We start from the raw sequence: 24243 nt of genomic DNA, 5'->3' as shown, positions 1-24243 counted from the left end.
GATGCAAAAATCTTCAACAAAATCCTAGCCAATAGACTCCAACAACATATCAAGAAAATCATTCATTATGACCAAGTGGGGTTCATATCAGGTCTAATGGTTATGTTTGTGTGTCAGCTTGGCTGGGGCTGGTTGAGTGGCTGGGCAGCTAGATGTAGTATTCCCCATGATGAGACTGGTAATCAACTCCATGGTGGAATCTACGGAAGCAGCTGAGTAGCTGCCTTTTGGGTATGTGGTCTGCTTCCTGTATACAAGGAGAAGCTTTGAGAATGGTCTCTAGCCTATGGCACGCTTGGACCCTGCATGTAGCTGTGTTGTTGCTCAGCAGCCTGCTGTGCTCTGCCGACCTTGGGACTTACAGTGGACTTAAGTTAATGGCCTGCCATGTGGATTGGTAACATTGGGACTGTGGCTTTTTACTTGCCAACCTTGGGGCTTCTCAGTCTCTGCAGCCATCAGCTGTTTGAGTGAAGAAATGTCTCTGGCTCCAGTGGGCCGGGAGCAGGAGGCAGAGCTGGACCTCAAGGTTGAGGGGCTTTCACCCAGTCCCTAGAGTTTGGCCCTTTGAACTTGGAATTAAAGCCTCCAAATTATAAGAATAAACTCCTGTTTGTTAAGGCCATCCCATTTGTGGTGTATTCCTGTCAGAGTGGCACCAGGGAACCAGAACATCAGGTATGCAGGGATGCTTCAACATTAGAAAAACAATCAACATCATCCACCACGTGAATAAAGGAGAAGAACCACATGATCAAATCAACTGATGCAGAAAAGGCATTTGATGAAATCCAACACATATTCTTGTTCAAAACTCCTAGCAAAATAGGAATGGAAGGGATATTCCTCCACATAATAAAAGTCATCTATGCAAAATCAATAGCCAACATTAATTGTCAATGGGCAGAGACTGAATCCATTCCTTTTGTGAACAGGAACCAGACAAGGATGCCCGCTATCACCACTTCTATTCAACATTGTTCTGGAAGTCCTAGCCAGGGCCATAAGGCAAGAAAGGGAAATCAAAGGCATCCAAATTGGTAAGGAAGAAGTCAAACTATCCCTATTTTCTGATGATATGATCCTATACCTAGAAAACCCAAGAGACTCAGTCAAAAACCTACTGGAACTAATTGAGAGATTTAGCAACGTTGCAGGATATAAGATTAACATCCAAAAATCAGTTGGATTCCTCTACACCAGCAAAGAGATTGCTGAAAAAGAAATAAGGAAATCAACACCATTTATAATAGTTACCAAAAATAGTTACCAAAGCAGTATGGCGATTCCTTAAAAAGTTGGAATTAGAAATACCATTTGACCCAGCCATTCCATAACTAAGTAATATCCTAAAGAAGTGAGAGCCATGACAAGAACAGACATATGCACACCCATGTTCATCGTAGCACTATTTACAATAGGCAAAAGATGGAAACAACCTAGGTGTCCATCAAATGAGGAATGGATAACCAAACTATGGTGTACACACACAATGGACTACTATGCAACCTTAAAGAATAACATAGAATCTGTGTTGTTGTTGTTGTTGTTATATGCCATCGAGTCAGACCTGACTCATAGTCCCCTCCTTGGGTTTCCGAGGCAGTATCACTACAGAAGTAGATTGCCCAACCTTCCTTCCGAGGAGTGGCTGATGGGCTTGAACCGTCAGCCTTCTGGTTAGCAGTCAAGTGCCTTAGGCACTATGCTACCAGAGCTCCTAAAATCTAAAACACCACATAACGTGGATGAACTTGGAGGACATTATGCTGAGTGAAATAAGTCAATCACAGAAGGGCAAATATTGTATTAGTCCTTCATTGTAAAAGTCAAGGAAAAACTTGTTATGGAAGGGAATTTTCTTTGTTGGTTACCCAGAGTGGGAGGGGAGGGTAGAGAACACTGTTCGATAGGTAGAGATAAGTATTGATGTGGGAGAAGGGAAGGGCAATGTATCAAATATGAGTGATCAACATGGTAGCATTGAGGAAAAGGAAGACATAGAGAGGTACATGGGAGGTACAGACAACAAAGATGAATCCTTTTGCACCCATAGTACTACATTGTCAATGAAGGCAAACATGAGTATATGGGTGGATAGATGGGTGTACGGGCTGAACTATTACATATGTGTATAAAGTGGGGAGTGTACTCAAGACCATGTATAGGGTTGGCAGACAATGATCTTATAAGTGTACTTGTATGATCTGAATTCCCAGGTGTATGGTAGACCTGACAAGGAACAAAGTTGTATTCCTTTCTAGGTCACAGCCAGCTATCCTGAGGGACCGACTAGTTGAACCTGTGGGCTCAGGACCATAGTCACAGGGGACATCAATCTCAATTGGCGTAACATTTTACACAAAACATTGTTCCACCTCCTACTTTTGTGAGTAGAGACTGGGATCTTTAAAGCTTGCAAGCAGATATTTAGATGCAACAATGGGTCTCTCCTTGTCCAGAACAAAGAAGAATAAAGAAAATCAAAGATGCATGGAAAGATATAGTCCTAGTGACTGGTACACCATGCAATCCACAGCCTATACAACTGAGACCAGAAGAACTAGATAGTGCCCTGCTATTACTGTCAACCACTTGGAGGGGAATCTATGTAGGAGATTCTGGATAGAGAGGGAGAACAATGTGGAAGAAAACTCAAAATCATTTGGTAAAAAAAAGGGGGATCAGGTTTGCTGGTTTGATAGAGCCCAGTGGAACCACTGAGACTATGGTCCCTAGCTGCCCTTCAGGTCTGGAATTGAACCCACACCTGTGGCTTCCAGCCAAGCAAAAGACGGGCATATGAATTGAACATGTACCTGAGGTAGATACACTCCTTGGAGAGAACAACCGTGGGAGAAAGAAGGGCTGCTTATGCACAGGGAGGCAGCTCAGGGGGCAGGAGTACATGGAGAGATGGACATAGGAAAGAGGTGACTGTCAGGAGGATGTGGGAGGGAAGCTGTTGCATTGTGGTTAATTGTAGTCAATGTCATGAGACAAAGTGTATGTGAACTGCTGTATGGAAAGTGAATTTGCTCTGTAAATTTTCACCCAAATCACAATTTAAAAAAAAAATGCCTATTCTTGTACCATGTTCACAGTCATTGGCACACTCAAGTCCAGGTTGAGGCTACCTGTGCATGCTAAGTGCCTTCCAACCTTGGGGGTCTACTGTCCAGCACTGTATCAGACAGTATTTTGTTGTGATCCATGGTGTTTTCATGCACTCATTTTTGGAAATAAATCACCAGATCTGTATCCCTAGTCTGTCCTCATCTGGAAGTTCCACTGAAAGCCATCTGCCACGGGTGACCCTGCTGGGATAGAAACACTGGGGGCACGGCTTCCACCATCAGAGCCACATGCAAGCCACCTCAGCCCAACCAGGTGCACACAGGTGGTGAAGGGGGAGTGCACGGGGCTACAAGTACCCCAGGTCCTTCCTGTGCCCGGAATGGTTTTGAGGCATATAATTTACAGTTTTCCAGAGTTCCTGAAGCTCCAGAGTTTACTGCAGAAGCGGAGCTAATATCCCACTCCTCCTTGACCACATTTTCCATGTCATGTGCTCCTCGCCCACTTTGCTCTTGGAATTGCCCTCTCCTTGCACTTGAATCTTCAGACTAGGGACTGTGTCTGGGAAATTCAGGGACAGAAAGTCCCCTGCAATGTGCATCTGTCTTTGAATTGTTCATTGCAGAGAGTTCCAATGTCAACAGCAGGGAGAAGATCCAGGCCTGTCTCACCTCCAACAAGTAGATTTTCTGTGTGCCAGAGTACAGTGTTGTCCCCAGAAATAGCATGCACTGGGACTTTTCTGCTCCTAGTGTGTGAACATGGGCAAGACCATTAACTCGTAAGGGCCAGTCCTATCTTCTTTAAGATGGGAATAGTTGCTGTGAGGATTGAGAGACATAACATGTCCAATAAGTTATGGTGGTTCAGTAAGTGACAAAACTTGCCCTCCTCATACAACCTGTTCCTGTCCACCAGGGCGCTGGCTTCCTCAAAGGGGTCAGTGGAGCCCTGCACGAACAGGACGTCCACCTGCAGTGCTGACAATTTATTTACTGCTGTTGTTACCTGGTGTTCAGTTGGCCCCCAACTCATGGTGCCCCATACACAGGAGAACAAAATGCTGGTTGATTCTGCACCATTCCCATAAGCAGTTTGCTGATTGGACAATGTTCCATTATGGTACACAAATTTTCATTGGCTAATTTTTGGAATTAGATTGCCAGGCCTTTCTTCCTAGTCCTTCTTACAAGCTCTGCTGAATGATGTTCAGCATCACAACAATACACAAGTCACCAATGACAGACAGAGCGTGGCTGCTCATGAGGTGGATGAGCTGGGAATTGAACCCGGTCTTCCACATGAAAAGCAATTATTCTGCCACTGAACTATCAATGTTCTCTTACTTGAATAATCACGTCAAGTTTTGGTTGAAGCATTATGGTGCATCGGCTTTGATGTAAACACTGTGAAAATAAAACTCATAGGAAGCTGTGACCGAGCTAGTAATTTAATTACTAAATTACCCTCATGTTGTGAAATTAGAAGACTGAAGCACAGGGGATTTCCTTAACTCACTGAGATGACACACTGAATGTCAAAGCGAAGGTTTGAGTCCAGACATGTTGGCTCCATGGTTCAAGCTCTTAGATTCCTTGTTCTATGTCCTCTCAGTGCCCTGAGGACTGGACCACATGTTTAATAAGGAAGATGCACAAGAAACAAGCCAATAGCCAGGAGAATAACTAGATCATGCTGTTGTTGTTACATGCTGTCAAGTCAGTTCCGACTCCTACTGACCCTAGTTACACCAGAAGGAAACACTGCCCAGTCCTCAGTCATCCTCACAATTGTTGCTATGCTTGATCCCATCGGCACAGCCACAGGCTGAGTTAACTCCTCCATTTATTGAAAGCCCGTTTTAACCAGGGTATTTTTAGGCCGTCTAGCATCATGTTGCAGTAACTTTGGGAATGTATTAAATGTAGCCCTACTTACCAAAAATATCGCTTGTGTCCACATTGCGTCTTTCACTTAAGTGAGGGAGCTGTCAGGAACAGCAGGATTATGGCTCCGATTAGCTGCAGAGCACTCAACAAGACCCACCTGGGGCTGAAATCTTAGTGTATTGGGATCACTTGGAGGACTCTGGTTTGCCGTACATTAGTGCTATTTTCTGAGCTGTGGTTGGGCGGAGGGTGACAGGGTGAGGAAGTGTTCAAGCCTAAGGCTTTCAGTATCAGGAAAAAATGACACATAGGAAAAAATGACACGACAAACGGAGAAAGAGAGGACACATTGACCAGGATAAAAAGAATCAATTCTGTAGTTTCCTTAAACAAGATGAGAAAGAGGCACATGGGAAAACTTGCAAAGGAGTTGAAACCAGTGTTGCTTGATCTATTCTGTTTGCTTCTGATGCTAAGAAAAATAATAGTAATAAACTATTCATGATGAGCATACTGATCCAAGTTCCAGGAAATAAGATCGAGAAAGGAAGAAGATGCTCATTACGCACCTACAGTGTCCTAGGCGTTGTCTGTGTTAGTTTCTGTGGCTGCTGTAATAAACCACAGTGGGGGTGGTTTACAACAGACATTTCTTCTCACGTAGTCTGGAGGCTGGGAGTCCGAGATCAAGGTGTCAGCCATGTTGGTTCCTCTTAGGCTCTGAAGGAGAACCTGCTCCATGCTTCTTCTAGCTTCTGGTGGTTCCAGGTGTCCTGTGACCTGCAGTGTCAACTTTGCATGGCTGTCCTTCTCTCTTTGTATCTCTTCTGTCATTTTATGAGGACACCATTCATGTGGGATTAGGATCCACCCTACTCCAGTGTGACCTCATGTGAACCTCACTGATAACCTCTGCAAACATACTATTTCCAAAGTCCCCTTCACAGGTACAGGGATGAGAACCTCATATGTATATATTTGAGGACACAACTCAACTCATAACACTGTCCTATATCACTTTTGTCTTCCACTTCACCCTCCCCACACCTGTATGGGGTGGGACTGTTATCCCTGCTTTACATAAGAGGAAAGGGGAAGCCAGGGACATGAAGTAACTCTCCAAGGTCATGACACTAGAATTCAAGTCAAGGGCTAGACCTCAGTCTGGGGTCTACTGACTCCAGGCTGCCTCTCGGGGTTGGTTGGGAAAGATAGAGGGTGAAGGTGGCAATGGATGGAAGTCCACCTGATTCCCTGGCCAGTGTAAGCCAGGAGACCGACTTGGACCGCAGGGCTGGTGAGCAGACTGGGCTTTCTAAGGAGTCTACAAGGGCCATAGACCAGGGTGGGTGGAGGGTTGAGCCACCTGCGGCATCATCCCACCACACAGAGATTAGAACCAGATGCCTTTCTCAACTTTTCTGTTGTATCTTCTGACAGCTTCAGGGTAGGGGCCGGTCAAGGCAGGGGAGGGCACTTGGCTCAGCAGGACCAGAGGACCCGATCTGCGTCCCGCACCAGCCACTCCTCAACTGTAACCCTGCCCACCGCGAATCTTCTTCTGCCCCACGCTCCTACCTTGGGTGAGGTGTGCCAACAGGAGGGTCTCAGAGGCTCTGGACCTAGGCAAACCAGGCATGTGGCATTGTTCCTCTATGGCTGCAGTGTGAGCATGGCCTCCAACTAGATGATTCCTGGACCTGACCCCCTCACCTGTCAAACAAAGGGCTTACATGGTGACCAGGTCTGGAAGTAGCCCCAAGTCTACACAGCAGGGGGCCCATCACCAACAGGCTGCCAGCATATCATGGCAGTGGGTATGATTTTAAATTTGCAGACTCTCCTCTGTTGGACTGTGCATCCTAGCCCTTCCTCCATGATGAAGATTGGCCCTTTGTCCCTGTGGGCAGCAGGTCAGGAGATGCCTTCAATCATGACTGTGCTGTTCCTGACAGGGGGAAATCAAGGGCCCAGGACTCTCACATCCTTGCGGGCTTTCCCCTCCACACACAGGAAAGCTTCTCTGGGAGGTGCTGGGAGACTGGCCGGGACTTATGGGCCTCCTCCCTCTGTGCCGGCTGCTGGGCAGTGCAGCCTCAGCACCATCCCTTCCACCCACTCAGCCCCATTCCGCTCCCTACCTCCAACTCCCCCAGGCACATGCTACCTTCGTTTCCTAACTGGCTTGCTGGCCTCGAGGCCTGCTCACTCGTCCTCTCTTCATGCTGCAGAGTCACCATCACAGGACATAACAGGATGCCTCCTGCTCTGCACAGGACACTTCGGGAAGCTACACTCCCCAGGGAGGGCCCTGTTCACACCTGCCTGCCTCTATTCGAGCTCCAGAGGTTCTTAACTGCTCAACACACAGACTGTGTCCTCCACTTGCCTGACCCAGAAGCAGATCATCAAGTCTTTCTTCTGCCGAACATTGGGTGCGTTTAAACCACCATTTTTAGGTAATTAATTGAGTTCTTAATTGTTTGCACACCCAGGGGTTCCCAAGCAAACAGTACACCTCCCTTTAAGAAGTCACACACACACACAACCTTGGACAATTTACTGGTGAAAATCCGTGAGGGAGGCTGGGAAAAGAGGTTTATTATTCTGAGCAGCCTGCGCCCAGCTAGAAGTCAACGCTGTTCTTATGAGAGAGTAAAGGAAGAATGACTGTCAGAAACAACCTGCAGTGTATTCCACAACCAATAGTAGGTAATAGGGTCGGAAGTTCAGGAAGTTTGAAGGCACCGGGTAAGCAGAGGCTCGCTGTGAGTTGGAATTGACTCGATGCCAACGAGTTGGGTTAAGGAAAGTATGCCCCCTCTTCTCTCATGAATATCTTTGCAACTATTAAATATTAATTATGGGAGCACAGGAGGTGGAAAAATATGCTACCACTTTAAGCAGAAGGCAGCATGCAAATGCCATCTCTGCAGAGGTTTCAGTATATAAATTATATCAGGCTTGGCAAAAGTGGGAATGAGGAATGTAAGAGCAGGGCTGTGAGTGGGGAGAGGAGGGGCAGGGCTGTTCGCAGAGAAGCCTTGAGGGGTGTGATCAGGGCCTCTGCAACAAGACTCCACCAAGTGGGTGGCTTTCAAGAACAGAAACTGGCTATCTCAGAGCTCTGGAGGCCAGACTCATGAATTCTGTATGTTGGAATGGAAAGAGCCAGGCATAGGCTCCAGGGGAGGGTCCTTCCTGTGGTAGCCTGGGCATTCCTTGGCCTTCCTTAGTTTGTAGAAGGCCCCTCCTGCGGTCTTTCCCATGTGTGACTCTCCATGTCTGTTCTCCCTGGTTTTTTAAGACACCACTCAGAAGAGATTAGATTTGGGCCAACCTTATTCTTGTATGCATTCATTGACATAACAAAAGAAAATATAAAGGGGGTTCATTCCCAGGGCTCAGAACTTCAATATATACTTTGAGAGGCAGAATTCTATCCATAACAGAGGGTGAGACAGCCAGTGCACACCCAGCCGTGAGGATCCATTTGGAGCCAGGATTGGGGGGAAGGGTAGACACTGTGCTATGTCTCTAAGATGATGAGGGGCAAAGAAAACAATGATGTGGATGGGCAGTGCTCTCACCAGCACTTCAGTAAGAGGGAGGCCAAGGCCCCACTGGTGGGCAACAGATGTAGCTGAACAAGATAAGAAGCTAGACATAGGGCGGGGGTGTGGAAGGAAGCCATTGGCATCCCCATCCCAAGGCTTCCTCCTCAGACTTTGAGTAGTACTTCCTCCTTGCTTCACCTCTCCTCGTCCTGGCCCATTCTACAGGTGAGCATTAGTAAGTCATCCTTATCACAGTCTTTGAGGCAGGTATGATTATTACCATCCATATTTCACAGGTGAAGAAACCAAAGGGAATACTGTCAAATAATGTGCCCAAAGTCATGCAATAATCAGTAGTAGAGCTGAGATTGGAACCCGGGCAGTCTGCTGGTAGAGCCCATGCTCTTAACCCCTCTGCTATTCACTCTTGGTCCCAGGCTGGTCCTGGGAGGAGCAAGGAGCTTGGTTCTGGTCAGAGCCTTGGGCAGTCAGGGAAGCAGAGCAGGTGGGCTGGCATGAGCAGCTCTTGGTAGTGAGAGGCCGTGTCCTCCTACTGTACACTGGCCCTCTGAGATGCCACACAGCAGCAGGGGACACTGGGATTCCACCGTGTATTGCTAATGCTCCAAGGAGCAGTGCCAGGACTGGAACTGAGTTTTCCTCCAAGTTCAGGCTGATCTCCAAATTCGAGAGAGACAAGATGACCACCACCATGACCCCCAAATCCCCCACACTTCAACATCATTTATCAGCCTGAGGCTTTGGTCCTTAAATTCCCACCTGAAACCTCAGGCCCTGGTGACTAGAGGCTGAACCATGTGATCCAAGAGGACTCTGTTTCCAAGCAACCAGCTGGTCTGAATGGCCCAGACCCGAAGCAGGACAGGCTGACTGCTGCTTCTGCAAAGTCTGGAGGGCAGGGATGGGTGCTGGCCCACAGAGCACCACACATTCTGGTCAGACTTTAGTCCCCTTTCCTCCTGCCAAAAGTCATCCTTCATTCCCCCAGATGTCAACCCAGCAGCCCCGCAGCCCAGCTGGTATCCTGACTGTGAGCATCTTATGGAGTCTGCCAGCATCAACCTTAAACCAAACCTCAAGAGCCATTAAGAGACAGAAATTTTCCTGAGCACAGCTAACGTCCTGAAGAATCATCATCCATGAAACTCATATGAACTTGTTAAAAAATTTTAAGGCTTTGTGATCATTGGTTGCACATTGAATCCAGTTAGATGGTGTCTTAGTTTCCTAGGGCTGCTGTAACAAAATGCTATAAGGGAGGGGCCTTAAAGAACAGAAAATGATCATCTCATGGTTCTGGAGGATGGGACTCCAACCAGGCCGGTGCAGGGCTATGCCCTCCTGTCCTTCTAGGGGAGGACTCTTCCAGTCTCTCCCAGGTTCTGTAGCCCTGGGCATTGCTTGGCCTGTAAACCCTCACGTGCTGCCTTCCCTGTGTGCAACTCTGTTTCTGTGTCTGTCCTTCTTTTTTATGAAACACCACTCAGGAGATTTGAGTCAGGTCCCACCCTACTACAGTGTGACTTCCATTTCTAGGAGCCACAGACATTTCATGACATTCCTTGGTTTGTGGATGGATCCTCATGACTTTTTTCCCTTGTCTGTCCTCCTATATTATAGAAATTTGAAGAGATTAGGATTGAGATCCACCCTACTCCACTATAATATCATTAATTTAACTGATCACATCTGCAAAGAAAAACCCTATTTCTCCAAACAAGGCTATATTCACAACTACAGGGAGTAAGACTTCAACAGATCTTTTGAGGAGACACAATTCAATCCATAAGAGATGGTTTACTGAAGATAAATCTTGGGAAAATAAACTATGAACTCAACAGTGTGCTTCAAGGTTCCAACTGATTCATTTGACTCCCGGCCCCCAAGCCCCCAGGTACCAAGTCCAGTTGCAGACAGCTAGCTGCCCTGGATATCCACCTTGATACAGAGAAGGTCCTGTGCTACTAGTGAGCTGTGCAGGTTTGGAAACCCCCCCTTTATTCCAAGTTTGACAAGCTTGAATGGCATTATAAGAAGTCACTAAGAGGCTCCTGATTTAGAAAGAGGAAGTACATTGGAGGAAACTCGGCTTGCATCGCTCGGGACATGTGCTGTTGTTGCTGTTGTGGCATCCAGTAGATATCTGACACATAGCGGCCCCATATGGCCCCAAACTGCACCCCAGGGTTTGCTAGGATGTAATCTTAATAAAACAGATCACCTCGTCTTTCTCCTGCGTGTTCAAACTGCTGATGGTTTTAGGAGCTGAATGCTTAACTGTTTCACCACTAGGGCTCCTTTTCTTGGCTGCAGATGGTGGAAAGGTGATGGGAGTAAAAGCCGGAGAAGATTGCAGCAGCACAGTCACAGGCAACTCTGGCCACTGTAACAGGGAGTGTGAGCCTTGGTTCCAACGCAGGCCAGCACAGCTAGCACAGACAGAGGCAAGGTGCCTTCCTGGCCATTGACAGCAACGGGGACCCTCAGGGCTGGACTGCCTATAGGCTTCCTTAAACTGTCTTGCACTCAGCCCAGCCATCACTCTCAGGTGAGTCTGCATGGGCGGACAGCCTCCCTTTGCTCACACACGCCCATGAGTCAGGGCCACAAAACAGTCCACTGCGTTCTCGAACTGCTCCGAAAGTTACAAAGTTCTTTCTTATATTAATCAAAGCCTGTCGTCCCCAAACTTCCATCTGTTAGCCTGTCTCCTTCCCCTTCAGTCAGTCACACAGAACAAATCTGTTCCCAGCCTTCAGGGCAGGCAACAGATCCTTGGGTGTTTGAAAATAGCTACTACCACCCCCAATGTAAGAAGAAAGATGAGAGCAGCCATGTTATAAACACCTACTGTTTGTTGAGACACCCCTCTCCTTTCTATCTTGGAGGAGAGACTCTCTCCATTTCCTCCGCTGAATCTACTAATACGTGCTCAGGTCAAAGAGCAGACTGCCTGCCCTGCAGCGTCTTCAACAAATAGGGTCAGGACTCCGAGGTTGTGTCGAGGGCAGAGCAGCTGCTCTTGGTCTCTCCATGCCTCCCTTCAGCAAGTGAGCCTGCCACCTTGGGTCCTCGAATGGCAGACCTTTTCCACAAGTGCCAGTCTCCTGGAATAAGGGAGGGAAGCAAGGGTCCTTCCCCAGGCCTGCTCAGTCATTCTATCCCAGCAGGGCAGAGACCCTCCTACAGCTCAGTTGGAACTAGGACACATGCCCACGAAGGCCAGTCATCAGCCAGAAGACATGGACTGAGTGACCTGGGTTTAGAGCAGTCAGACTTCCTCCTTGCAGTCTGTGGACTCTGTCCTGCAGGACCTCGCATCCCTGACAGCCACCTGAAGACCAGGAGCTCATCAGTAGGAGGTGGGGGAGGGCAACATGCCTAACTTTAAGGAGGCCATGAGGTGTGGGCCTCACCCCCAGAAACGTAATCACACTGCAATGCCAGTGCCTGAAAAATCTCTCTTGGAAACATTTCCCTTTAAGAGGCAAAGCCAGACTCTCAGTGATCCAATTTCAAGTACTACCAGCCAGCAAGTTGTGGTGATCCATGACAGGATGGATCAGAGAGAGAGAGGCCACAAAAAGGAATGCTGTAAATATAAAAATCAAAAACCAAACTCACTGCCGTCAGGTCAATTTTGACTCATAGCGACCCCTCCTTGGGGTTCTGGGGCAATATCTCTAAGGAAGGAGATTGCCCGGTCTTCCTTCCAAGGAGTGGGTGGTGGGTTTGAACTTCCAGGCTCGTGGTTAGCAGTCAAACACCTTAGGCACTATGCCACCAGAGCTCCCACTGTACATGTAAGTGGGTGGAAAAATTGAGAGAGAGAAGGGTAGATGGATGAATGGAGGGAGAGACGAAGGGATGGCTGGATACAAGGAAGGAGAGAGATGGAGGGAAAGAGTTGTAGATAGATGAAGGGAAGAAAAAAAGAAGGAAGAATGATGATTGGATGGGTGGGTGAATGGACCAATGGAGAGGTGAAGGGATAGATAGATGGAAATAGGGATGCAGGGAGGTGTGGAAGGATGGAGGGTTGAGTGCACACATGGGTGGATGGATGGGTTGGTGAAGGAATGGATGAATGGATGGAGGGGTGGGTGCATGGGTAGGTGAGTGGATGGATGGATGAAAGCAAGCTATTCCCATTTTGGAAAATGCTTCCTCTGTGTTGTCTCAGTTCCTACTGAGTTGGCTTTGTCTGGAAACCAGCCGAGGGGTCTACTGAGTGCTTGCTGTCTTTAAACTCTTCTGGAGTTATTTGGGCTGCGGATAAATTCCAGAAGGGGAATGGAGGCTGGGAAGCACTGTCCCTACCGTCATGCTACAGCACACAGGTGGAAACGCGTGGTCTCCGGAGTGGCCTCCTTTCCTGCTTGCACTTCTTTGAAAGTTCCAGAACAGAGGCTCCATCAGCTGCTCTGCTGCTTCTTCTAATTCTGTTGTTGCCGGAAAGGCACAGGGCAACCTTAGCTAACCTGCCCCTGAAGCTCTCCTTTCCCAAGGACAGCGACTTGCAGCACTGTCACTCTTGGCATTCTTGACTGCGACCAGAGCCAGGGGACGCTTCCAGCACAGGCACAGGGAGGGGCAGAGCAGAGCCTGGGCTCCGGAGCAGCCGACTCAGGCATGTCCATGGTGAGGCCGCCCGAGCCCTGAACACCAGTGTTATGCCCCCCCCCCCAATCATGAGCTTTGTTAGAGAAGTAGGTTATAACTCAGGTTCAGGAATGCACTCCGGATACAATTCTTCCATCAGGACAGTCTCTCCTCTGCTATGCTTTCAAGGAAGTTACACCTCTCTGACCCTTGACCTCTTGGCCTGGCCTCTGCCTGCTCCAGCGAGTGTTATGAATCTTTTTTTTTTTTTTTTTTTTAAGCTTTGCTGAGCTGTAGTGGTGTGGTGCCTAGAGCATTTGACTGCTAACCCAAAGACTATCAGTTTAAACCCGCCAGCCACTCCTTGGCAGGAAGATTGGACTATCTACTTCTGTAGTGATACTGCTTCGGAAACCTAAGGAGGGGTCGCTATGAGTCAGATCTGACTCAACAGCAGTGAGTTTTATGCCTCCATGAACCTCACTCTGCCAGCAAACCTCCGACCCAAGAGCACACAGCTTTCTCGCTCCATGGACCAGAAAGCCTACCACCCTGTCTCCTGTCTCTGGGTTCCACTGCCACCATCTCTTACCAGGGTGTCTCTCTCTCAGACAGAAATCTCTTAGCCAAGGAGGTCCAACCCAGGGATCTTTGGTCCAAGGACACGCTCCACTTTACCTCCAACTCTTCTGTCTTGAGGGCAGTGAGATCCCTAGTGGTATTGCTTCTAAGGCAGAACAGGTGAGACCTGACTACTCAAGTTGTAGTGAGGACAAAGTCTCCTAATGCAAAGGGAAAATGGAATCCTGCTGGGCCCAGTAATGCTGGGTAAGCAGTGGACCCTGAGACTGCAGACCACTCTGCACCTGCATTTCTGGCCCCCGGCTGGTCCTCCATGGCAGGCACTGGCCGAGATGGTTCTTCTCAGGAAGAACCCTGAAAGTAGAGAATTTCATACCAGAAGGTTGTCAGGCTGTGCTTTCTGGGCAAAGTGGGGTCTTCATGGGGAGGGGCTGGGTCTGCAGCCCAGTGCAACCTCCTTTGCAAATTTGGACCCTGGGTTTCTGCGGAAGGGGGTCTCTATCCCAGTCTTTGATTCTTTTCCTTCATCGAGAAGCTGAGAGCAGGCACAGTGGTCTTTCCTCAGGGACCTCCGCCTGTGTTTGGAAAGTCACAATGATGGGCTGGAGAATCCTGAGGTGAGGAGCAGACCTGCCCTGGCCACCATCCCCCAGGTCGTGAGGGCACCCCCAGGGCTGCCTCTCACAGGCTTTGGCTGCTCCAATGGGTAAGCGGACAGAGTGGGGCTCCCACCGGGCGTGTCACCCAGCACCATAGCTGGCCTCTCCCCAGGTGTGTGCTGGGGTGGTCTGACTGATCATGTAAATGCCTGATGTGGGCAGAGGGAGGTGCTAACCAGAGTCAGCCAGGTGTCCCTCATCCCCACATTCCTCAGTATAGTGAGAAGAGGGCCCATCAGGGCTCAGCCAAGAACACACAATATGTCACTAAATTCTGAGTCCTGTGCAGAGAAGGGGACAATTTCCCTGGCACCAGGCAGATAGGACAGTGCCCACCACATAGCTGGGGCAGGAGCCAGGTGGGAAGCCCAGGGAGCTGGGCATACCTGAGCCAGGTGGGGAAGCCCTAGCAGGGGCTGCACCCACGGAGGCACAAGGGCTCTGTGTGAGCTCACTGAGAACCCCAGGCCCAGAGGTCTAGCCACAGGCAGCTGGTCTATTTACGGTGGTTTGTGCCTCTATGAAGATTCCTGTCTGCTCGCCCTCAGATCTCAGAAAAATCCTTTTGGAAAATTCCAGGCAGGCTCAGCCATGCTGGGAACTAGGGGAGCATCAGTGGTTCCTGTTCCAGAGGCACCTGGTAGGCAGAGCACAGGGCATCCCCAGGGTGAGTGGCGGGCTGGGGAGGGGCCGTGGTGGAGAGACTGGAAGCCCAGGGAGAAGACCCCGCAGCCACCCACAAGCTCTACCAGCCTTGCAACTTCAGAAGGTTGTAGTGGGCAGTCTGTGAATGCATTGCAAGGGGAGGCTAGAGAGGGGCTGCCCAGTGCCAAAGTCCTCCTCCAATCTACCAGCAACCTTACCAGCCAGACACTCTGCCAGAGGACAGCCAGCTCTGAAGGCCTGTCTGCCTCTCCCTCATGTCATCAGAACAGGCTTGGAGACCACTCTGAGCCCCAGTTTCCCATCTGTAAAATGAGGTGTTGTCGTCCAATCTATGAGGGCTCCAGGGGGCTAGAGGTGCTACAGAGAAATCCCACATGCACTGTGATGGGTCATAGGATGACAACTCGGTGGGAAAAATATGGAACCAGAGATAGGATTTCCGTCATACACATACCCATGTGCACATAAGCATGTACACACACACACACACACACATTAATGCATGCACACACATGCACACACTACACACATATAGTTGGTAGTGACAGTGCTGGGGTTCACACACACCCCCAGCCTACCTCCTCCCATCACATACCACATCTTTCCACACTATTCTGAATAGAAACTTCCAGAATATCAGCAGAATGGAAAGAGTGTAGCCGACAAATTTAGTTCTGAAAGCAGAGGTAGAGAGGAGGGGCATCTTGAAGCAGAGGATGTTTGAAGAAAAGAGGCTACTCCTGATACCTGGTCAGTGAGGACCCTCATACCTACTGCCCACATCTAGGCCCTATCCCAACTGCCTACCCAGGTCCTGCCCAAGACATAGGAGATGGATACTGAATGGAGACTGGGCCCTTCAGTCACAGCTAAAGGGAAGGGGTAATATTTTCTAATAAAAATTAAAAAAAATCTCACATCAGAGTAAAGCAGAAGGGAGCTATTTGCTGACACAAATAACACAAAATGACACTGAAATGTTAAAAGAGTCATCCAAGAGTTACTGGGCAGAAGCAAATAAAAGAACACACCTGGCACCTTTAATTTCTAGCTCTTTGTATTTTGATGCACATAGAATTAAATGGAATAAGGCAACAAAGTGTATTACTAATACCTAAATTCTTCAATGAAGATGCATTGTGATCCTACATGGACTGACAAAAATAACATAAAAACAAAAGTCTAAAGCTCCTGGAAATGTCTGAAGGAAACTGAAAGAAGGTCATCAAGTGCTCTAATCGTATCTGCTGGGTTTTATAAACCCTTCCATCAGTCTTCAGTGTCTCAAACAAGGAAAACCAATGAAGCATAAAAGTCATTGGAATCCTACAATTAACAAGCAAAATAATATCAGGCAGAGGCTGTGTTCTTTCCAAAAACTTGTGAACGTTGTGAAACTTGATCTTAGTCTATTCTACGAAAACCCCCTACAAAATTCTGAAAGCAGAAAATTCACAGAACACATTCTCTCAACTAAATTAGAGATTACAGCAGAAGTGAACCCCCACACACATATGCACTCTACATATCAAAAATTGAGGGATCAGAACCCAACTCTACTCAAAGGGCAAATGCTTAAATGATCTCTTCCCATTAAAAGAATTGATTGATAAATGTTGTTGTAAGAAAGATAAATGATTAGTAAATAGACAACAAAGGATTAGCTAGATGTACATGATGGATGGATGGATGGTAGATGATTGACAGGACCTACCTGCATACATAGACACATGTACAGACAGGTCTAATGCAGCATGAAGAGAAAGCCTGAACTAGTAACCGTGATGACCACCCCTGTTCCTGATGTCACTGCTGGTCACTCCATCTCCTTCATACCCTGGCTCCACTCACTTCAGAGCACTCTTGGATCTGAAGGTACCACATTCCCCCTCTCACCTGTCTGCACAGTCAGTCCCCTCTCTGGAGAACACCTCAACCTGGTACCTTTAAGGAATACCACATGTATTTAAGAATGCAGATTAGGTGTCATCTCCTTAGGGTAATTTCTCTGAGCCCCAGTGCTGAAGCAGGTACCCCTGAATGTCCCCTTGGTACCTGGGGCTCTTCCTTTCTATGCTTCTTATGGCATTGGGTCATCACCCTTGCTGATGACACACTCCTTCCTGTGACACCATAAGGACCCTGGGGACAGAAGCCTTGCCTTACCCGTAATTGTAAGCCCACCATGGACCAGGATACCCTGCTTGTATGAGCATTCAAAGAATGTTGTTGAGTTATTAATATCTATAATATAGAGACTGATTGATAAGAAGCATGAAAAACGAAAGAATTAATACATCAATTGAGGGCTTCTTCTTAGAACATTTAAACAATCCATCAGGCAAACCTTGGTCTTACCTAAAATTAAAATAAATTGAACACAAATAAAAAGAATCAGATGGAAAAAGGAGGACATCATACCAAGTGATCTAAATGTTTTAAAATATGAGAAGGATACTTTGAGCTAGACAATGCCAATACATTTGAAAATCTCAATGAAACAGAGAATGATCTGAGAAAATGTGATGTACCCTCATGCATCCACGAAGAACAATGGAATAGCCACATAATCATTGAAGGACTTGAAATCACTGTGGAAGGACGTCCAAAATCCTGCTGTCAGGTGGCTATACACAGGCCTTCGAACTTAAAAAGCATAGAGAATCCAGGTGAGTCATGAAAAGAGCCCTGGAGGCACGATGGTCAGGGACTCGGAGGTCTGCTCCACAGGGCAAAAGAGCAAGTGATCTGCTCCCGTAAAGACTACAGCCAGGGAGCCCTGTGGGGCAGTTCTGCGCTGTCACATGCGATGTCTGGAGTCAGCACTGACTCCGGGGCACGAAACATGAGTCAGGAACTAACCTGAGACCCAGGCGAAGCATGTAAAGTGGCCAGTCCTTTATTTCTGTGACCCCAGCATCACTTGATACCAAAGCAGTACAAGGAAAGAGCAGTGGCTGACGTCTAAGCCCGGCCTCACTTCTGAAAGCTGATGTAGTGCACACCGGTGGCAGCAGTAGGGACTCTGAGCTCTGCAAATCAAAGTATAACATGAACCCTCAATGCAGTGGCAGTTTCATTGCAGAGTAGAGGTATTGACTGGCCAGTTCTCAGAGGTCATCGGGACCCCTCTGACTCATGGGGACCCCATGTGTGTCAGAGTAGAACTGTGCTCCATCGGGTTGTCAGTGTTTCAGGTTTTTGATAGATCCCCAGACCTTCCTTCCCAGACCTTACTGGGTGGGCTTGAACCTCCAGCCTTTCAGTTAACAGCTGAGCGTGTCCAATGTTGGGCCACCAGAGGGTCCAGTAATATAGAAGCGGACTGAGCCGGGACTGGGAGAAATGGGAGGACTGGAGAAGGGCAGATAGGGCTGGAACTGATGATGCAGGCCAAGAGGGTGTCCCCCATTCATCTGAGGACTCAGGTCCATTGGCCTTGCCAACTGACCGTGGCTTTAAGTCTATAGGGACCAGTGTCCAAGGAGGCAATATGAAGTGATGTTGTTTTTAATGTGTACCATACAGTTGACTCAGAGCAACCTCATAGGACAGAGTGGAACTGCCCCATGGGGTTTCCAAGGCTGTCAATCTTTACCGAAGCAAAGCCTAAAGCAAACATACTGCCATCAGTTGACTAACTCACAGCGGCCCTAGAGAACAGAGTAGAACTGCCTCATAGGGTTTCCAAGGCAGAAGCATTCTGCTGTAACTTTCTTCTGCACAACTGATGGTTGGTTCGAACCATGAACCTTTCGGTTGGCAGCCAAGCACCTACCTTTTACACCAACAGGGTTCATTGACATGTTATTAAAACCTAAAATTCTATTGCCATTGAGTCAAATTTCAACTGACAGTGACCCTATAAGATAGACCAAAATTGCCCCAGAGGGTTTCCAAGATTGTACATCTTTCCAGAAGCAAATTGCCTCATCTTCCTCCTGCAGAGTGGCTGGTGGATTAGAACAGCCAACCTTTCAGTTTATAGCCGAGCACTTAACCACTGTACCATCAGGGCCATGATGCTATATCCAAAAAAAAAAAAAAACAACCAAACTCACTGCTGTTGAGTTGATTCTGACTCACAACAACCCTTCCTTGGGTTTCCGAGGCGGTATCACTACTAAAGTTGACTGTCCAGTCTTCCTTCCGAGGAGTGGCTGGTGTGTTTGAACCTCCGCCCTTCTGGTTGGCAGTCAAATGTCTTATAGCAGGGATTAAGGTTTGGTGGTTCCAATCCATCCAGCACCACCTCAGCAGAAAGGCCTAGTTTCTAGCCCAATGGGTCACTCAGTCCAGCAGCCTCCTCGGGCTCTGATTCAGACCCTCTGGGCAACAAACACTCTGATCACAGCCTGACTTCCCAGGCAGGTTGGGAGTGAGAGAACACACCATTGTGAAGAGGTGTTGTCACTGCCGTGGGGCCGTTGTGCTCATTGGCCCCTGGCCTGGAGGGATCTTTCCCAGGTCTGCCCCTGCTTGACTCCTCCCCTGGTCCGGGGCACGGCTCGGTCCAGTTGCTCCTTGATCACTACACGCACTTTCATCCCCCTATTTCACTTCTCACTGCCCTCATAACCCTCTGCAGTGAGGTGAGGCACCTCTGTATCTGTTTGTGGGCGCACTCCCAGATCTGGAATTTACCCTTGAGGACCAGCCAGCTGTGTCTGAAACCCCTCTGCATCGTCCACCCCTGATACAATTAGGCCCATGGAGTCGGACTGGCATGCTGCTTAATTCAATAGATGAATGAGATGTACCGTCTCCTAGGCAGTGGTTGATCCTTGTAAGGAAACCCCATAGCTTGGCAATTTAGAAGGCGTGCCGGCTCACATGGGCACCATCCTGGTTCATGGGAAAATCAAGGTCCTTATTTTGAAGGTAGGAGCTCTGGTAGCATAGTGCCTAAGGCACTTGACTGCTAACCAGAAGGCTGGTGGTTCAAACCCACCAGCCACTCCTCAGAAGGAAGGTTGGGCAATCCTACTTTTGTAGCGATACTGCCTGGGGAACCCAAGGAGGGGTCGCTATGAGTCAGGGCCGACTCGACGGCACATAACAACAACAACAACATTTTGAAGGTAGGGAGCTCTGGTGGCATAGTGTTTAAGGTATTTGACTGCTAACCAGAAGGCTGATGGTTCAAACCCACCAGCTACTCCTTTGAAGGCAGGTTGGGCAATCTACTTCTGTAGTGATACTGCCTTAGAAATCCATGGAGGGGTTGTTATGAGTCAGATCTGACACAACGGCGATGAGTTGTTTTTTTTTTTTTTTTTTTTTTTTTTTTTTTTGGATCTTGAAGGTAGGGATAGACATTCAGGTTTACTCTTCAGTTCTTCTTCCCAGCGTCTGAGAAAGTGAGTCTGGCCCATGCTAGGCTTTTAAAGACCAGAACTCAGGGTGGTCAGTTGCTCAGCATAAACATGGCTACTGAGCTCTCTTGGCTGGGGTTGGCACAAGAGGTAGCTGAGCAAGGGTGCGAGGCAGGTGTGTAAGGCAGACGAGGTGGGATGCAAAGGCAAGAATGCAGGTAAGAGCGGAAGACAGGGGTGCAAAGCAGACTTGCGAAACAGTCATGCAAGGCGGGCACGTGAGGCAAACATGTAGCAGCAGGTGCGCAAGTCCGGTATGCAGCAGCTGCCACTTCGCTCTGATAGTAGGATGTGCCGCTCCACTGGTCACCCTGGCAGATCTGCTGGCTGATCCCAGGGCCCGAGCCACAGCTGGGCATCCAGGCCCCCAGCTCCCTGCTGTCCTCTTCTTGCTGGGTTGGGCCAGGTGAAGCCCAGCTCCATGGGGAAGGGCCACTCTGTGGTTGTGGTTGGAGTAGTGAGGCAGCAATTGTTCCTGATTGTCCTTTCTCATGTGCATTTCCTGTCCGGCTCCTCTTCCAGACCGCCCTTCCAGCTGGCCCAGAGCAACCTCATGCTACCTACCACAGGCCTTCTGTTGGCACCATCTTCAACTCCCACAATGGTTCAAGCTTGAATCCCTGGGTTAAAGCCATCAGTCCATTTTCTTTCCAGCATTGTGGAGACTTATTGACCCTCATTCATTTCCCCCTCCTCCCTTCCTAAGAGCACACAGATTTCCTCTTAGGAAGGACCCATCACCATTAAGAAGCAACCCTGTGCCTTAGAAGGGATCGTCCACAGATCCAGATCCTAAAGTGGGTTCTTATCTATGTAAGCCAGTTGGTCCAATTTCAGGACACTGGCCACAGGGAAGGACATGTGACCCAAGTGTAATCCCACCTTCCTCATCCTGACCTTGCTATTGGAGCAGGTGTCCAAATATGACCCTGGCAGCAGCTTGTGTGTGTGCTGCATGAGGTGGGTCTGGGCCTCATGTCAAAGCTGATCCAAAGAGAAGGAAAAATCAAGAGAACCAGAAAAGGTGAAGTGGGGGAAATTAGAGCCCTGATAGCACTGTACCTGAAGCCTGCCCTCTCTGCCTTTGCAGGGACACAAGACAATAAAACTTTATGGGTTAAGCCTATTTGAGTTTTGTTTTGTTTTGTTTCAGTCTCTTGCTTTTATAAGTATCCTAATGGAGTCATAATAGTCCAAGAAAAACAAAACATTCATAATAGCAATAAAAAACATACATGACTGAGAAAATACAGATCTTAAATGAAGAAAATAACACATCTTAATTGAAAGTGATAAAAGTTGATTTGAGAAAACAGAGTGATGTATTATGTTGCTAAATAAGAAGAAAATATTGAATACTTGTTATTTTTTTCTAAATTAATTTGTGTATTAATGCAATTCCAATTAAAAAGCCCATTGAGATTGTTAGGAAAATGTGATAAAATCCCTCCTAAATTTATTTGGGAAAAAAATAAAAATCAGGTTATTTTCAGTGTGGAAGTGAAGAATAATGGGGGAGAATTTCTCCTACTAGACATCAGAGTGTATTATAAAGCTACAATAAAAAAAGAATAGTGAACGTTGATTCAAAAATTGACAAATGTGAATGGAACAGGATCAATAGCCCTACAACCACCCTAGCTTAATGTGAGATAAAGAAAAGATTACGAAACAAGGGAATGATAGATTTTCCCACAAATGGAGTTGTGAGAACGTGTCTTTAGGGTAATATTCAGTTAGATTCTTACTTCACGCAATATGCCAAAATGTCTTCCAAATCAGTTAAGCAGTTAAACCAAAACCAAACCAACTCACTGCCGTCGAGTCAGATCCGACTCATAGCGACCCCTCCTTGGGTTTCCAAGGCAGTATCACTAGGGAAGTAGATTGCCCAACCTTCCTTCCGAGGAGTGGCTGGTGGGTTTGTACCATCAGTCTTCTGATTGGCAGTCAACTCCTAATTAAGCAGTTAAAGGCCTAAAATCATTAAAAATAAATAACATAGACGTGAGCCTTTAACTGATCCTAAAATAGGGAAAACTGTCAAACAGTAGAAGAAAGAAGAACATAACTTTTTTTTCCAAAAAGGGAGCAAGAGAGATGAGAAGGGAGGTAGTGGAAGCAGCGGAGGCTCTCCACCTGGCATGGGGTGTTGGTCAGCGCCACCAGCTTCTTCTCCTTCCCCAGCACCTCCTCCTCTTCCTCCTCCCTTATCCTTCTCCTTGTCCATGGGGTGTTGGTCAGCACTACCAGCATCTTCTCCTTCTTCCCCACCACTTCCTCCTCCTCTGCCTTCCTCATCCTTCTCCTTGTCCATGGGGTGTTGCTCAGCACTACTAGCATCTTCTCCTTCTTCCCCACCACTTCCTCCTCCTCTGACTTCCTCATCCTTCTCCTTGTGCATGGGGTGTTGGTCAGTGCCATCACCTTCCCCTTCTCCAGCACCTCTTCCTCCTCCTCCTCCTCCCTCACCCTCCTCATTGTCCCTGCCTCTCCTCATCCTCTTCTTCACCCTTTGCCTTTTCTTCTTCCTCCTCATCTAACACTTGGCTGCTTTCTCCACTGTTTCCCTGTATGTCTTGGTCATTGGCTCATGACCACCCTGAGTGGCTGGACTCGCCTTTGCTCAATGTGGGAAGCTCTGTCTATATCAGGAGGAAGTGTAGGCTTCCTTAGGTTCCAGGTGGGAGGTTTCTGGGATCTGCATATTCTGGGAACATGAACGCAGGGTGTTAGCGGAGAGCTGTTCCTCTGTGGTCTGTTCTACTGAAGTCATACCATGTAAGATTTGGGAGAGGGGCAATTTGAGTTTTACTTTTGACTAAAGGAGAAAAACATCTCCCAACCAAAAAAAAAAAAAAAAAAGAGGGAGAGAGAACTTCAAATCTGTAAATGTGCAGACTTTCAGATTATCCAAGTACTTGCTCTAATTAGTATTCCAAAAGAGGCAAGAGCAGAAAGTCAAAATCTACATTTAAATGAAGATCTTCAAAGCCCTGACGTGGGATGTCTGCACTAGGGGCCTCCTGGGCCCCCAGGGACTTGGACTTCAAGACCCCCAGGGAATCCACTGTCTAGGAGAGAAACAGGTAGAGGCTTCAGACTAGGACTTTACCCCCCCCCCCTTGTGTAAGGACCCAAGTGTCAGAATGCGGAGTTGTTCCCAGTTCACATAAAGTGGCTGGAATCAGGCCTTGAGGATAACTGTGCTTGTTTCAAATGCAGATAACTTGGCCTGCACCTCAGATTAAGCTGACATTCATTCACACCCAGAAAAGGTTAACATCTCTCCAGCACTCAGAGACCAGGTTCTTGCCTTAAAATTCAAAGGTCCCTTGGACGGGCCCTTACCTCCTCCCCAAAGAGCTGGTGCCTGGTAGCCCATGCCAACTTTACTGACATTTTACAAGGGCACCTTGGGACTGAAGAGGACCCCAGTCCTGTACACAGTGCTTCATAAACCACTTATAAATAAATGTTCATTCAGAGAGACAAAGGCAAATGTCCCATTCTGGGCAAAAGGGATATCCAGTTTTCAAACATCTGGGAGTCACACAAATATGACAGGGGAGTCTTCTGCCCCAATGCCATACCTGAATCCTCCCATCCCCGTGCTGAGTAGATTCCTCCAGGGTGTGCCATCTCTACCATGAGGGTCTCCATGTCCACCTTCCCTGTGAGGGTCTTCATATCCACATGCTCCATGAGGGTCTCCATGTCCACCTTCCCTGTGAGGGTCTCCATGTCCACCTCCTCCATGAGGGTCTCCATGTCCATCTTCCCTGTGAGGGTCTCCATGTCCACCTCCTCCATG

Source organism: Orycteropus afer, unplaced genomic scaffold, assembly GCF_000298275.1.
Source record: "Orycteropus afer afer isolate SDZICR_OR568_19922 unplaced genomic scaffold, OryAfe1.0 scaffold00491, whole genome shotgun sequence".
Lineage (NCBI taxonomy): Eukaryota > Metazoa > Chordata > Mammalia > Tubulidentata > Orycteropodidae > Orycteropus > Orycteropus afer.
The sequence above is the reverse complement of the archived record's forward strand: the minus strand, read 5'-3'. Positions refer to the sequence as shown.